Genomic DNA, 15,147 nt, shown 5'->3' on the forward strand with positions numbered 1-15,147 from the left:
CAAGCCTTAGGCTTACCAAAATAAACTGTTTGGAACATCACTAAGAAGAAACATAGCACTGGTGAGCTCAGTAATCACAATGGGCCTGGCAGGCCAAGGAGGATGTCTACAGCTTATGACAAAATAATTCTAACCATAATGAAGAAAAAAAAAACACCTGTCCAACAGAACAGAAACACACTTCAAGAGGAATGCATGGATGTGTCACAGACTTCACAAACAGAATTACAGAGACTATGCTGCAAGATGCAAGCCACTAGTTGGCCTCAAAACCAGGAAGGCCACATTACAGTTTGCTAAGAAGTACCTAAAAGAGCTGACGGAGTTCTGAAAAAAGGTCTTGTGGACAGATGATGTCAAGTTTCACTTGTATCAGAGTGATGACAAGAGGGAAGGCCGAAAGGAACTGCTCAAAATCCAAAGCATACCATCTCATCTGTGAAACATGGTCATGGGGTGTTATGGTTTGTGCATGTATGGCTATCACGGGTATTGGCTCACTTGTTTTCATTAATGATGTAACTGCTGATAGCAGCAGCAGAATGAATCCCGAAATTTACAGAAACATCTTATATGCTCAAGTTCAATCAAATGCCACCCAACTCATTAGACGATGATTAATCCCACAGCAAGACAGTAATTCTAAATATAATGCTAAAGCCGCAAGATCTGAATCTAAATGCACATACAGATGGGTGACAAATTAATGGAAAAACCTGAGTACATGAGCAGAGAAACATAACAAATACAGATGCTTCCATACAGCTTGACTGTATGATACAGTTAAGCAATTAACATTCTATCATGCTCTGTGACATGTATCAAAATGTTGAGCCGGCCTAATTCACCTAGGTTTTGGATCAAGATGGCATGTGGAACAGATCTAAGTTACTTTGAACCTACCAAAGAGGGTTCATTATTGGGGAATGGATGGCAGGAGCAGTAGTAGTCACGAAGAATGCTCAACTGGCGAGTATTTCAATTGGAACAACAACTAAAGTGACTTCTGCATTTAGATCTATAGGAAAGACACCAGTAAATAGGGTCGGAAATTATTGCTGAAAGCGCACATTCGCTGACTGTGATACCTGTGCATTTGTGCGTTATGTAAGGAAAAACCGAAGAGCAACTCTTCCTCAGTTGACTGAGAATGTCAATGCCGGATGTGATTAGACGGTGTCACCAAGAACAGTCCACAACTACATAGAGAGGGATATTATAGTCGGGTTGCAGTGCATAAACCCCTCATTACAAAGACAAATGCATATTTGCGAGTTCAGTGGTGCAAGGACCACAGGCACTGGTTTACAGAGATATGGAAAAAAGTGATACAGTCAGATGAGTCATCCTCCCCCATATTTTCAACATGTGGGCGAGTGCAGGTGTGGCAAACACTAAGAGAATGGTACAGGGTTGAATGCTTGACCCCTACAGTGATGGGGTCTGGAGGCTTTGTTATGCTGTGGGGGGGATTTAGAGGGAAGGGTCACTGCAAATCAATACAAAGTTATTCTGTGTGATTACCTTTATCCTATGATGAAACATTTCTATCCTGATGGGAGTGGTCTGTTACAAAATAACAATGCCCCCATCCACAGGGCATGAGGGGTCACTGAATGGTTTGATGAGCGTGAAAATGATGTGAATCATATACTATGGCCTTTGCATTCACCAGATCTCAACCCAATTGAACACCTATGGGAGATTTTGGACCAATGTGTTTTTCACAGCGCTCTCCACCATCATCATCACAACACCAAATGAGGGAATATCTTTTGGAAGAATGGTGTTCCATCCCTCCAGTAGAGTTCTAGCAACTTATAGAATCTATGTCAAGATGCATTCAAGCTGTGCTGGCGGCTTGTGGTGGTAACACCTTACTATGACAGTTTATCTTGGGTTTTCCTTTAATTTTTCACCCGTCTGTACTGTATGTTTCATATGCAGAAGAGAAAACGTTAGGCAACTAGTCCCTAAAACAAGCAGTGGCTGGAGATACCTGCAGTATTGGCCTGGCAGAACATCACCAGAGAAAATACTCAGCACCTGGAGATGTCTATGTGATGAGACTTCAAGCAATCATTGTGAGCAAAGGATATGCAAAAAAGTACTAAACATGACTACTTACTTTTACATAACATTAATGTGTACCAAAAACTGCATAAAAAAGTTCTGTAATTTCTACATGGTGAAACCAAAATGTGGTAAAATACAAATTTAAAATTGTAGAGTACAAAGCCAAATCAAGGAAAGATATGTCTTTGTCTGAAGCATGGAGGGCACTGTATGTGTCACAGTAAGAAAATTAATCCTTTGGATTGTTCAATAGTACTCAATAGCCCATACAAAATTGATGTCAATTTCCCAAGTACATCCAACCGTTTTCTGTAGCCTTATTTTCTCTGCTCTACCCACAGTGCTTTTTAATATTGTCACCAAAGCTACTTTTTACTTTACCAATCTGTAACTCCTTGTGAGGACAGCTGATTTTGTATCTCAGCTGCCAAGTCCCCCCCCCCCCCCCCCCCCCCCCCGGCTCTGGCCCACTGTCTGCCAACTTTACCTTAGAAGATGCATATCTTGTGAATACATTTCATACTCCCAACACACTGCCGGCGGAATTATTAAAATTTATTTATTTATTTTTTTATGCATCAGCATGCCTCCTAATTTGTTATGTATCCCATTGCTTTGAATTATCATGTCTGATTCTCCAGGGAGCACAAATGAATATTCAAATGCAGCGCAGACAATCGGTATGATAATTGGTAAATGATAATAAATAAACCGGCCGTGACACATGGCTTGTATGATGAAATACTGCACCCAGACTATATTAGGAATAATGACTGGATCCACATGTCATGGTAAAAGTAATAAATTATGAATAATGTTTTATTAGTTGCAGTTTGTCATATATACTATTTCCTTCTTCCCAATTTGTATTCCCTCTCATCGTTCTGGGTCTGCTACTCCCCGCTTGATGTGACACTGAAGACGGCGTTGATGTATATCCCCATATAACGTCTGAGTCAGTGCTTCTATGAAGTACGTGCGCAAACTTTGAATTGTGTTCAAAGAACAGGCTCAAAAAAACAATATATTACTGTACGTTCTGAGGCCAATGATGTCGCACTGGAAAGATACATAATTAATGGGGAGCTTGTTTCAGTGTAGGACCGATGTGTCGCACTATACCTCAGTCTAATAAGGAGCCACATTTTATAAACCCAGCTGTTTTCTTACAGCTACACCTGACTGCCACTGTAATTCAGTGTATTGTACCCATATACTGTAATTTCCCTGTTTTTGTGTCGTTCGGAAATGAAAAAAAATTGGAACAAAGTATGAAACCCCCATAGTGCTATAATATTTCAAATGGCAGAGGCCCTTTGTCATCATAGTATAGTGTACAATGATGCCATACTGTACCCTTTCGCCCAGATGCCCTATTTGGTGTGGCTATTAAGATCTCAAAAGAACCACATTTGGAGAACAGCAAGGAGACAGCCATTCAAAATGGGGACAAATCATCTACAAAATGCTCTCTTGGACTAATGTGTTTTCCTTTCTTTTCCACCAAAGATAAAAACAATGCAGTTTTCAGCATTCAAATCTTTGTCAGTCATTCAAATAAATACGTTCAGAATATCAGAACTATGTCAGGGACAGTATAATTTCCCTATAACAGCACATTCACTGCTTTCCAATGCAATGCTATAACAGCTTTGCTGTGGTGTGGTTACTGAAAAGGTTACGTTTCCCCAGTGAGGTTGCAACATAGATTAAATTTTAAATGGGAGAGAATCCTGATGGATTTTTACATTTTACAAACCTTGACTCCCAAAGTGCTTAATGATCCATTACTTTTGAATGTAACCCAGTAGAGCTTATTACTGTGATATTCTCCCCAAATCATTTACATATTTCATGAAAGTGAATTCAATTGATCTTCGGAGAAGGAGAATCGTTCACAGCAACCTTCGGTTTTCCTTAACGTGTTATCGTCTTTGTATTGATTACCACTGCCCACTCCTGATTTAATACAGGGGAAGCTGTGTCATATTTCATAATGTATAGAACCTATTCATTATTTTTCATGACAATTTATCATTCAACGTTTTATGTACTTCCAAAACAGGCTGATCAATAGTCCAGTAATATTTGTTTAAGTAAAAGCATCATTTTTTAAAGGGGAAAATGCCACTGATAGTCTCTTTCCACCCTGAGCCCTCCACTAATAGGATGGATGAACACAGCTGAAGTCAGCTGGCCACAGGAAGTTTGAAGTTCCACAGGACAGTTGCTGCTGAACCTTGTTGTTGCTGTTACAGTATGCCTCCAGTCACCTTTTCACACTTATGAAGACTAGCAAATCGGCAGAAGATGCTGGTGTGTGTGAAACAATCAGGATATCCCTCATCCATGTCTCTTAAAGAGAGGATTAGAGTCTCTAGCTTCTGGCTAGTTGCTTCTGCCAAGGAATTGGGCCCCTTGCAATTGCTTGTTCAGCTTCCTCTTGTCAGCATTGACATTTGTTGTTTTCCTATGTGCAGTGTGACAGAGCAAACGTTCTTTATCTTGATTGCATGTTGAGGTAACATCTGTTCTGAATTTGTTGCATTCATCAAAGTAGCCTTGAGCCATCACCATTCAAGTGGCACTTTCTTTTAAAATTAAATTTTCCTCCTGATTATGATGAAGGCACCATGCAACTTACCAAAGAGTTCACACCAAATAATCAGGCTGTTGACATAGTGCAGAGCAAGACTGATTCAGACTGAATGTGTGCATGTGTGTGGGCATGTATTACTGTCTTTGTGAGAACCAAATGTTCCCACAAGGATAGAAAGATGAGGAAAATTACGCAAAGTGGGGACCTTTTGCTGGTCCCCACGAGTTCAAGAGGCTGTTTTAGGGTTAGGATTTAGGGTTAGGGTTAGGGTTAGGGTTACAGTTAGATTAAGGTTAGGATTAAGGTTAGGGATGTAGTGGTTAGGGTTAGGGTTAGAGGTTACGGCATGAATGTAAGTCAATAAGAAGTCCTCACAAGTATAGCAATACGAATGTGTGGACGGAGTGTAGCACAGTGGGTAAGGAACTAGACTTGTAACCGAAAGGTCGCAGGTTCGATTCCCGGGTAAGGACACTGCCGTTGTACCCTTGAGCAAGGTACTTAACCTGCATTGCTTCAGCATATATCCAGCTGTATAAATGGATACAATGTAAAAAAAAAAAAATAAAAAAAAAAATGCTTTGTAAAAGTTGTGTAAGTCGCTCTGGATAAGAGCGTCTGCTAAATGCCTGTGTGTGTGTGTTCAATCACATGCATTACATATTGCATCCGTTCACAACCACAACCCTGTAGTCTAGACAGATAAACTGGCAGAAAGTGGGTGCTAAAACTAAATCCCTTTAACATCATGGAATATCTAAATAACACCCTCTGTGTAAACAAATTAAAAAAATGGCCTATACCAGGTTTTCAAAATACATTTGCGACAAATTTGGAAACAGATGGCCATAGCCCTTTTTCCCATGTGTAGTGACCAAGCCTTACGCTGCAATTCAGTGTGTTTGCAAAGACTGGAATGAACTACTTCATACAATCACAGGGGACCCAGCTTTCTGCCGTTATTTTAGCTGCTTCGTGCACAAAGGCACTGAGTGCTTTCCGAATGTGCAGACCTGTCACTTCCTCTTCTTATGATTTGCACAGTTTTCAATTTCAAGTTAAAACAACGCAAGCCCTTCAATTTACTTTTGTCTGATTTCTAGCCTGAAACCAATTAACATTATTGGGTCTGCCATATCATTCATTCTGGCCATTAAATATTAATTCAAACTGCCTGTTTGAGTGTTCAAATAACCACATATAATATCTCTCAACCCTCAATGTTATATTAATGGGAGAAAATGTGGAAATTATCATTGTGCAAATGTTTAATAAAACGGACCCAAACATAATAAAGAATGTCAATCCACAAAGGTGAAGATATTCCCAATGGATTGATTAAATGGTTTATATCATGGTGGCAGGCCTAGCCGCATATGCAGTGAAAGATAAGCAGGTTTACAGGCCTTTGGTGAGATCATTATTTGGACTGTTACCATGTCCAGCTCAGTGACACAAAATGTGAAAAAAAATGTATCCATTTAATTGAATAGCCTGTAAAATGACCTTGTTTACATTTTTCAAACATTCACAGGTATAGGCACCTTGATAAAAGACTGATTTGGTATTGTTTATTTTGAAATCTGTCTATATGTTATTACAAGCAAAGAATAGACTTAAGAAAATATGTAACCTTTGTTTTCAACAGGTAATAAGCTTACCAGTCTGTCCCTTTGAGATCATGAATATCATTTGCATTTAATTCAAGAGAACTCAGCATTCCAGGCCATGGAATACCATATGATGGTTTTCCTCATTGATTTCCCCTCTCCTAAATCAGCCCTTCCAGTTGCAAAGAAAAAATAGCAAACTCTTGGACCTCAGTAATGCCTTTCTCTCAGCTACTGATCCAAAAGTGTAGTTAAGTTGTCCTGAAAATCAACATTTTGATGACAGTACATCAATGATGATTGCTGATAATATCTTACTTGCCAGTATAACCTACATGTCAAAGTGGGGGGTGACTGGAAAATGGCTAAAACACTCAAGTGAAAATGTATTCTTATAGATTTTCTGTGGCATCAAACAAATCACCCAACTCTGGGTCTCTTAGCGCTACGGTGAATAGGTACCATTAAAAATCATCCGCCATCTTTACAGGTGGATGAACAAGACTGATTACCAATTGCTGTCTTTTCAGAACCTGAAAAAAACCATATTGATTCTCGAGAAGATGATGCCAGAACCACTGCTTTCCAGGGAAATTCTACCTTTTAAGATGTGTGTCCCAGAATCAGAAAACCAACCTTTATTGACATCAAGAGGCTGCTACTGTAGGTACACGTCATGAGGTGCGACATGCCATTACAAAGTCTACACACTCACCAATAGCTCGTAATGGCAGACATGTGGACGTGAAAGTTATTAACTTTTACTGTTTAAGGAAAAGCAACACACAATGAGCTTTAAAAATAAGGATGGGATCTCTGCAGGAAGGATGCACAGAGAAACAGTAAAATATAAATGGCAGCCTTTTAGCCATAACTGCAAGTAATAAGACCCTGGAGCAAGGAGGTCCCTCTGGCCCCGAGGCGTGTGACTTCAGTCAAACAAGAGCAGACAGTCTCTATAATGGAGCACTCTGTTTAACACTGTCTGAATGGAGAGAATAACAATGTTTTTTTTATGCAATGCAGAGAGAGCTTGTCAGAAAACCTTGGGCTTCTTTGTCTGTCTTCAGTGTTTCACCACGTTTTGATACTTCCTTATTGCAGAGGCTTGAGCTGTTATACAGCTGGATTGCTGTAATAAGTTTATTTAAAAGAAAATATAAGAAAGTGACTGAAATTATTAAATGAATTAATAGCACAGCCTGTGTGTGTGTGTGTGTGCGCGCGCATGTGCATGTGTGTGTGTGTGTGCATTTTTCTCTCTCAAAAACAGGTCATTGTGTCAAGTTCTCTCCGAATGTACAAACATAGTAAAAGGCAGTTAAGCAAGCACTGATTCAGTAATACTAATTGGAAACTTTCCTATCATTTTACAATGAATTAATTTTAATCTGGTGCACAAATGGTGCAGGAATAATGACTTAAAAAAGAAACTATTGAGCCACAGACAAGATTGGTTGAATGATCAGCAAATGGACCTTTCCAATATTTCTTAGAGAAACTTATCTCAATTCATTGAGTTGGACCATTTCGATTGAATGACTTTAATAGAAGTAAGGTGGCTACTATAATTGGCTAAATATTTGCATCTGTAAAATGAAAATGCCTACTTAAATAGCAGAAATGACATTACAGGGGGAAGGTTCAATGTAATCTTTGTCGCCAGGAAATTCTAGTATTGCATGACTCAGCTTTTAATGACAGATGTCTGTCTCCGTTAACCCAAATATGCCTTTGCATTGAAGATCTGCATTACTGCCTGGTTTCAGGTCATCTTAAAGAATCATCTTTATGAATCAGACATGCCCTGCGTTGAGCTCCATTTGCATTAGTAATTTGGGCACTAGAATGTACGTAGATCAGTTTAAATATGGATAACCCAGACAGTGCATTGTGTCACTGTTTCCCTGGTAGTGCAGTCTACCTCCGGCGGCTGCTTTGTGAATCATACATAATTTTATTTTATTCATTTTCTGGTACTTGCGATGATGGGTGTAAAGTCATAAAAATCCTTCTGTTCTTTTGTGGATTCCCCCTTATCGTTCTTTCATCGTTTTACTTCATTTCGGTCAGTAGTACTTAGAGAAAGAAATCAATAAATCTTTTTTTTTCCTTTCAAATTATATACATGGAGTCATTTACACCAACGAATGTTGGCTCTAAAAGCATATATTTTTGAATTAGTGACTAAAATGTTTGCAACACAGCAGCAGGTAATCATAACTTAACAACTTGCAGGGATGCACATGTGCAAATCCTGGAAATTTTCACATTTCTGTACCTGTGACTGTGGGAACAAAAACATCTGTATTAATTGAAACCTCTGCATTAATTGTAATTGAAAACTAATGCAAAAAAGTAGGGGAGTGTGCATTAGGGGACTGGGAGAAGCAGATAACCAGGAACACCAGACACGTAGGTTTCACAGTGATCACATCTGCAGTCACATTCACAAGGACTCAACAACTGCCAACCACCCCCTGCGCGCGTGCGTGTGTGTGTAGGTGTGTGTGTGCATGTGCTCGTGTGTGTGTGTGCATTTGATGACTGAGTCATCTTCTCATCACAAAGTACTAGGTTACTATAGACACAACCAGATATTACTGTTGCCAGATGAGCTCACTTTTAAGTACTGTAACATGACAAACTGCCTCGCTGAATGTCAGGTGTGTTATACATGCATATACTGTATGTACCTATGTATTTATTACTGTATGTATCTATGCATTTATTGTATGTGTGTTATATGTATATGCTGTATGTGTCTCTGTATTTATGTGAGGCCTGCAAAGCAAAGCTGTGAAAACAAATTTCCCCTGAGGGACAATAAAGTACTGTATTGTGCATGATGAAGACATCAATCGCTACTGTACACATCATGTCTTCCATGTTGAATAACTAGCATATGCATAAAATCATACAGTACCTCCATTAGAACTCATACTCTCTCTGTATGCTGCATGACAGCATACAGAGAGAGTCCTGCACCTGAGGGGGCAGTTATCACCCATTTAGAGCAGGGGTTTTTAGTCATTTTCAGATCAACGCTGCCCTTCCAATGTCCAAGTCAAATGCTCCCCCACCCCCCAGCCCCCAAAAAATTCAATTACCAATGTAGGCTACTATTTGATTATTTTTGTGATTTCTGTGCAGCTGCTGCCACCGAACATCACAGCTAGCCTACACAGGTAAGCTTACCACATGGGCTAGTTATTATGTCCCAACCAGTTGCACTAAAATCATGAAATTTATTCAGGGCAGGAATTTCAGGTTTTCACTGGCAGAGCCTCCGGCCTATAAGCTGCAGGTAGGAGGAACCCTCAGCTGGTCTCTAGTCGCCAGGCTAATGTTCTACATCCGCCGGGCCTAGCTGTTAGCATTGCAGAGACTAGCGGAGCCCCTGGCTATGGCATGGAAGGTCAGGGAAACCCTTTGGCATCAAGCTGAAATTACTGACCCGTGTATTCTAGGTTTGGATGCATTGGCCAGTGCTCGGGTGACCATTAATACAGCCAAGCGGCTCACCCTTCCCAATGGCTAGCCTCTGCCCCAACCCTCTTCTGGCATCAGCAGTGGTGCAGTGTGCAGAGCGGGCAGCTGAAGCTGCTTCGCGAATGATGGCAGAGGGACTGTTCCAGTGCAATATTCTGAGACATAGTCAAGTGCAGATGCTCAGCTTTTATTAAAAGGTATTTTTATACATTTTGGTATCACCGTTTATACATAGCCCTAACCCCCCCCCCCCCCCCCCCCCGCCCCCCAACTTTTTAATCAGGGACGGTCCACATTCACTTTAGGATAGAATTAAAATTAAAGTTAAATTAAAGTTAAAATAATTTCTTGGGACAGATCCAGGATGATGGTGAAAACTGAAAAGTTATTCTGGAGCCCTAGATAGCTACTGCAGCACAGAATTGTGTATTGTTTACTTGTTGGTGACTTTGTACTGGAACTGGAAGTAACCACCCTCCCCGTGCTCTCACCAGCCAAACAGAGCACAGGCTTTGGTACAGCCAGGAATTATGTTTCTTAATTGTCATAATTGGGATTTTTCCCTCGACTGTTGGAAGCAGCTTGACAGATCGGCCCCCAGGGCTTGAGCATTAATATGGGGCAGACGCCCCCCATAATAGCTCCAATGCCTCCCTTTCATCCATCATGCTTCCAGCACCCCTCGCAATCTCACAATGCCTCCTGGGAGGAGGTCCAGCCCACGCAAAGAAACCCTAACTTAGGGCTCTATTTTCCTGGTGCATGGTGAGCTGTTGCACTGGCAAATATAATTTTCGTCATTGATTTTGATGCGCTTATTATTTTATTTTATTTATTATTGACTTTGTTTATACAGGGTAAGTTGACTCAGCATGCATGTTATTTTACCCTGTTAATGTCCCCTCTCCAAGTGCTTCAGCACATTTGGCAGTATGGGAACTCAACGTGCACTGATGTGGGAGAAGGGGTGCGGATGAGTCAGTGAAGATCCAGGAGCGCACTGAAATTTTGTGAATTGTACCTGCGCCACCCACCCACTAGGCACAGTAAGGCGCACGCCACAGCCCAGCGTATGGCGGTTGCTAATGTGTGCATGATCATAATCTATTCAAAAGCATACCAACTATTTTCATGAATCATATGCTGTCCAATTTCCCCCAAGCAGGATAATCATTGTCTTTTTTCTTTTTTATAAAGCTAAGTCCTGTGTTTATTTACTGTTTTTAATTGTTTATGGCTGTTCTTGTACTGCACTGTGGTCCCGGGGGTACTGTATCCTGTTCTTTTTCTTACACCCATCTGTAATGAGAAGAATTACAGTAAACACAACTTAAACTTGAACAATATTTTTACTTTATTAACCATGTTATTGTTTTGTCTGGAGGGTATTTTATTTATTTTATTTAACCTTTATTTACCCAGGGTAGGTTCGCTGAGCACGGATGCTCTTTTGCAGCAACACCCTGCTTCACACTCATACACATTCACACCTGGGAGCTGCCCAGTACAACCACAACCCTCTATTGTTGGCCACTGAGCAGCTCCACTGGAGGGAGAGAACATAGGCAATTAAATCAGAGGATGATTAGGTGGCAAGTTTTTGCGAGAGCCAGATCTAGGATTTTTTAGCCAGGACACCGGGGAACCCCCTACTCTTTGTGAATAGTATCATGGGATCTTTAATGACCACAGAGAGTCAGGACCTCGGTTTAACCCTAACCCTATCTCGTCTGAAAGATGGCATCTCCTTACAGCACAGTGTCCCCATCACTGCACTGGGGCATTGGGGTTTATTTGACCAGAGGGAAGATTGCCCCCTGCTGGCCCACCAACACCACTTCCAGCAGCAACTCAGTATTCCCTGGTGGTCTCCCATCCAAGTACTAACCAAGCCCACACTTGCTTAGCTTCTGTCAGGATCCTGCCTTATGTTACAGTTATTCCTTTTTTGGCCGCCAGATGGTGGCACTTCTCATCCTTGTTCTTTGGTTCGTTTGCCTCATTGTTTTCACCTGTGTCTCGTTGTCTTGTTTCATTCTGCAACTGCCTGTTCATTGTCTGTGATTGTCTCCAAGTGTGACCCAGTCTATTTAAGTTCTTTGTTTCCCTGACTCGGGTGCTGGATCCTACTGTTTTCTGCCCACATTGTGTGTTCCCTGTATTTAAAGATTTCAAGTTCCCTGCGTTTTCCAGTGTTGAGAGTTCCCCTGCTTGTGTTTCCCCACACAAGTATTTTGAGTTTTTTGGACTTTCCCGTTGTGGCTTTGTTTTGGTTTCTCATTTGTTCCTTGTTTTGTAAGGAAAAGTCTTTGATTGTGTCCTACCTTTTGAGCCTCCAGTGTTTGTTTTACTCTGCACTTGGGACCTAACCCGCCAAAACCCTGACAGCTTCAGCCAGTCGACAGGAGCAGAGTGCGTGGTGGTATGGCTGCTGGCATTACATAGCGTAAAATAAAGGTCATGTGTGGATCATGCTGTCCGCATAGCATGTAGGGTATGCATTCCAAATGGAGGAGCCAAATAAAACATCAACCGCACTTCAGGAGTGCCATTTGGAAATATTACAGGTCCACTGGAGACAAAGTAATAACTAAGGAGAAAGTCTCCTGCAAATTATGCAAGCGGCAACTGCCCTACAACACCCGATAGGCTGACACTTTTTTATCTGCTAAAGGAGATTGGTCAGTTCAGTTTAGTTAAGTATGCCATTGTTGTGAATTAATGATGGTCCGTTATAATTTTTTAAAAATTGAGCAACAATTAATACCATTGTATTGCTGTGAATGGCATCATTGGCCTTGTTATGATCTTACCAGGTTTTATTTCAATACAACTTCAAGATACTGTTGTCATAGGCATTATTGCTAAGTGATAGCATAGTGCATTTAAGCTATTTAGCTACAGGTTTAATGGGAAATTAAAACGGGGCCATAATAATTACGTTATTTAAATAGGTTTAGGCCGTGTTTTATCAAAAGTTTGTTTGGAGAAAATCTGAACCAATTCAAATAAATTTCTCTTATTTATGAGATTTGTTCAAATTCAATTTTTGGAAAGAAATGACAACTCCACACTGCACCTCCTGCACAAGTTTTTCTTCTTGGAAGAAGCTTTTTCTGATGAGGATTGTGGAAAAAATAGTGTAGCATTGAGTCTGCTGAAGAGGCGGATTGGTCTCGGCTGCGCCGGCTGGTGGAGAGAGCAAACGCACTTGGGCTGCGTTAGCTAATTTCATAATACATCAGTATTGAAATGAAACACATGCACTCTGATATGTATACCTTGCGTTTTACGTCTAAACTATATGCTTATCACATTCTACATCACATGCTACCCTGTCATTTTACATTACATAAGAGATTTATATGAAAGTGGCCATCGAGACTTTCAACTGATTATGATAGGACAGGTCACATTTAGGTTTAAAGTTTTTAAACGTAAGATGACATAACATAACAAAGTAATTACAAGAACAGGCCAAACTACCACCGGAGTTGGATTAGATTAACGTTCGTTAGACTGAGACCATAGTTACTGCCGTTCGTCACCAGTCATACGTAGCAACTACTTTATGTCTTGACGTTTGGGATCTGTATGTCTCAATGTCAAATAAAGTGTAAAATAGTTTTGAAGCTTTTAAAAGTAAGATGACAAGGAAGTGCTGGAGATTCACATCATATTGAGCCTAGCCAGCTTGTCACCAGTCACATCGCTGCATTTGTGGCAACAAGTTAATGTATTGTGTTTCATCTGTTTTTACTTGAAACGTGTATTTGCTTTCACTATCTGTATGTCTTAATGTCAAATTCAGAGTAAGAATACAGCTCTACAGGTTTTAAATGGAAGATGACATGGTTGTACTGAAGTTTCACATTGTTTGGAGGTCTAGCTAACATCACCTCTGCTCTGCTCTTATCTGTGTAGCCCTAGCTTTGCCCGCCCTGCTTGCTTTGGCAGCGCTGTGAATGCACAACAGGGTGCAGGGCAGACAGCTGTTCTGATTGGTTGCTAAGATTCAGGCACTGTGAAATTGGGAGTGGCTGATTTTGGAGCCTGGTGCAGTCAGAGAGATTTTTTTTCTAAGACCATTTAATTTATTGATATCTGTTGGGGTGTGAAGGAAATGGAACCAAATATGAACAAAAGTTTTTACAACAAACTTACATACCGCACCTTTAAATATTATCCATTGCACTTGCAGTGGTTGACCATGGCAATTGGCAGTATGCCAGCCACAAAGCACACAGCTCTTAAAGGGAACGAAGAGAGGTCATTTGATTTGCTATTATTGAATTTAGATGCTACCGGCTCGATAATATATTCAGCAGAATCCAGCCCATTTTAAACCTGTGCCACACTGTCTGATCTAAGTGTTCCTCGCCTCTGGTCATGAAAATACCTAAATTTAGTAGTCACACCCAGTGGGTCCATGTGGACTGTTCCCATGCACCGTGTGCCATTGAATCTGGAAAGTAGAGCCCTTAGAGTCACCAATGACTTACTTATGCATGCTGATGTAGGTGAAATCTCCATTTTGGTACTACTTTGATTTGTCCCTATCTATCACACCATTTTATTGTATAGACTAAGGCATTGTTTTGGAATCTCTGATTCTGCCCTTGAGTGGTTCTCTTCACACCTATCAAACAGTTTTCCTGTGTCTATTGGTGACTGTGTATCTTCCTCTGCTCCTCTGACAAGCGGAGTACGATCTTGTTCTTGATTTTTTTGCTTCCCCTCGGACATGCAATTCAGCAATTTTGCTCCATCTTCTACCATTATTATGTGGATGACACACAGCTGCTTTTATCAGCTAAGCCAGGCTATCTAAATAACATGGCTCTTCTGCATGATTGCTTGGCTGCTATCAAAAATTGGATGTCCTTTAAGTTCCTCCAGCTAATCTCAGAAAAAGGGAGATCCTGGCTTTTGGTCCTGAGAACCTGACTAGTGAAATCAGAAAGTATATTGGTTCATCACTGCTAATATAAAACCCACCTCTAAAAACCATTTTTCATCCCCACCGAAAGTTTCATGTAAAAAATCTTGTCAAATCTTGTTTTTTCAACTAAGTATTGCAAAAATGAAATGTGGCAGAAAACGACATATGGCAAATTATTCCTGCCTTTATGTCATCTTTTCTTGATGATTGCAATTTGTTCTATCCCTGTCTGGCTGTCGCCAGACTTCTGATCTAGATCTCAAACCCTGCACTGGCTGCCAGTTAGACTTAAAACTGAGTTCAAAATATTACTCATCACCTTCAAAGCACTGCATGGTCGGGGAGGTGCTGACACCCTACATCTTCACAAGGCCACACCAAGAAAGATTTCCTAGTGATTCCTCGCTGAAGACTGGCAGCAAAGGGAG

This window comes from Anguilla anguilla, chromosome 1, assembly GCF_013347855.1.
Source record: "Anguilla anguilla isolate fAngAng1 chromosome 1, fAngAng1.pri, whole genome shotgun sequence".
NCBI classification, from domain to species: Eukaryota; Metazoa; Chordata; class Actinopteri; order Anguilliformes; family Anguillidae; genus Anguilla; species Anguilla anguilla.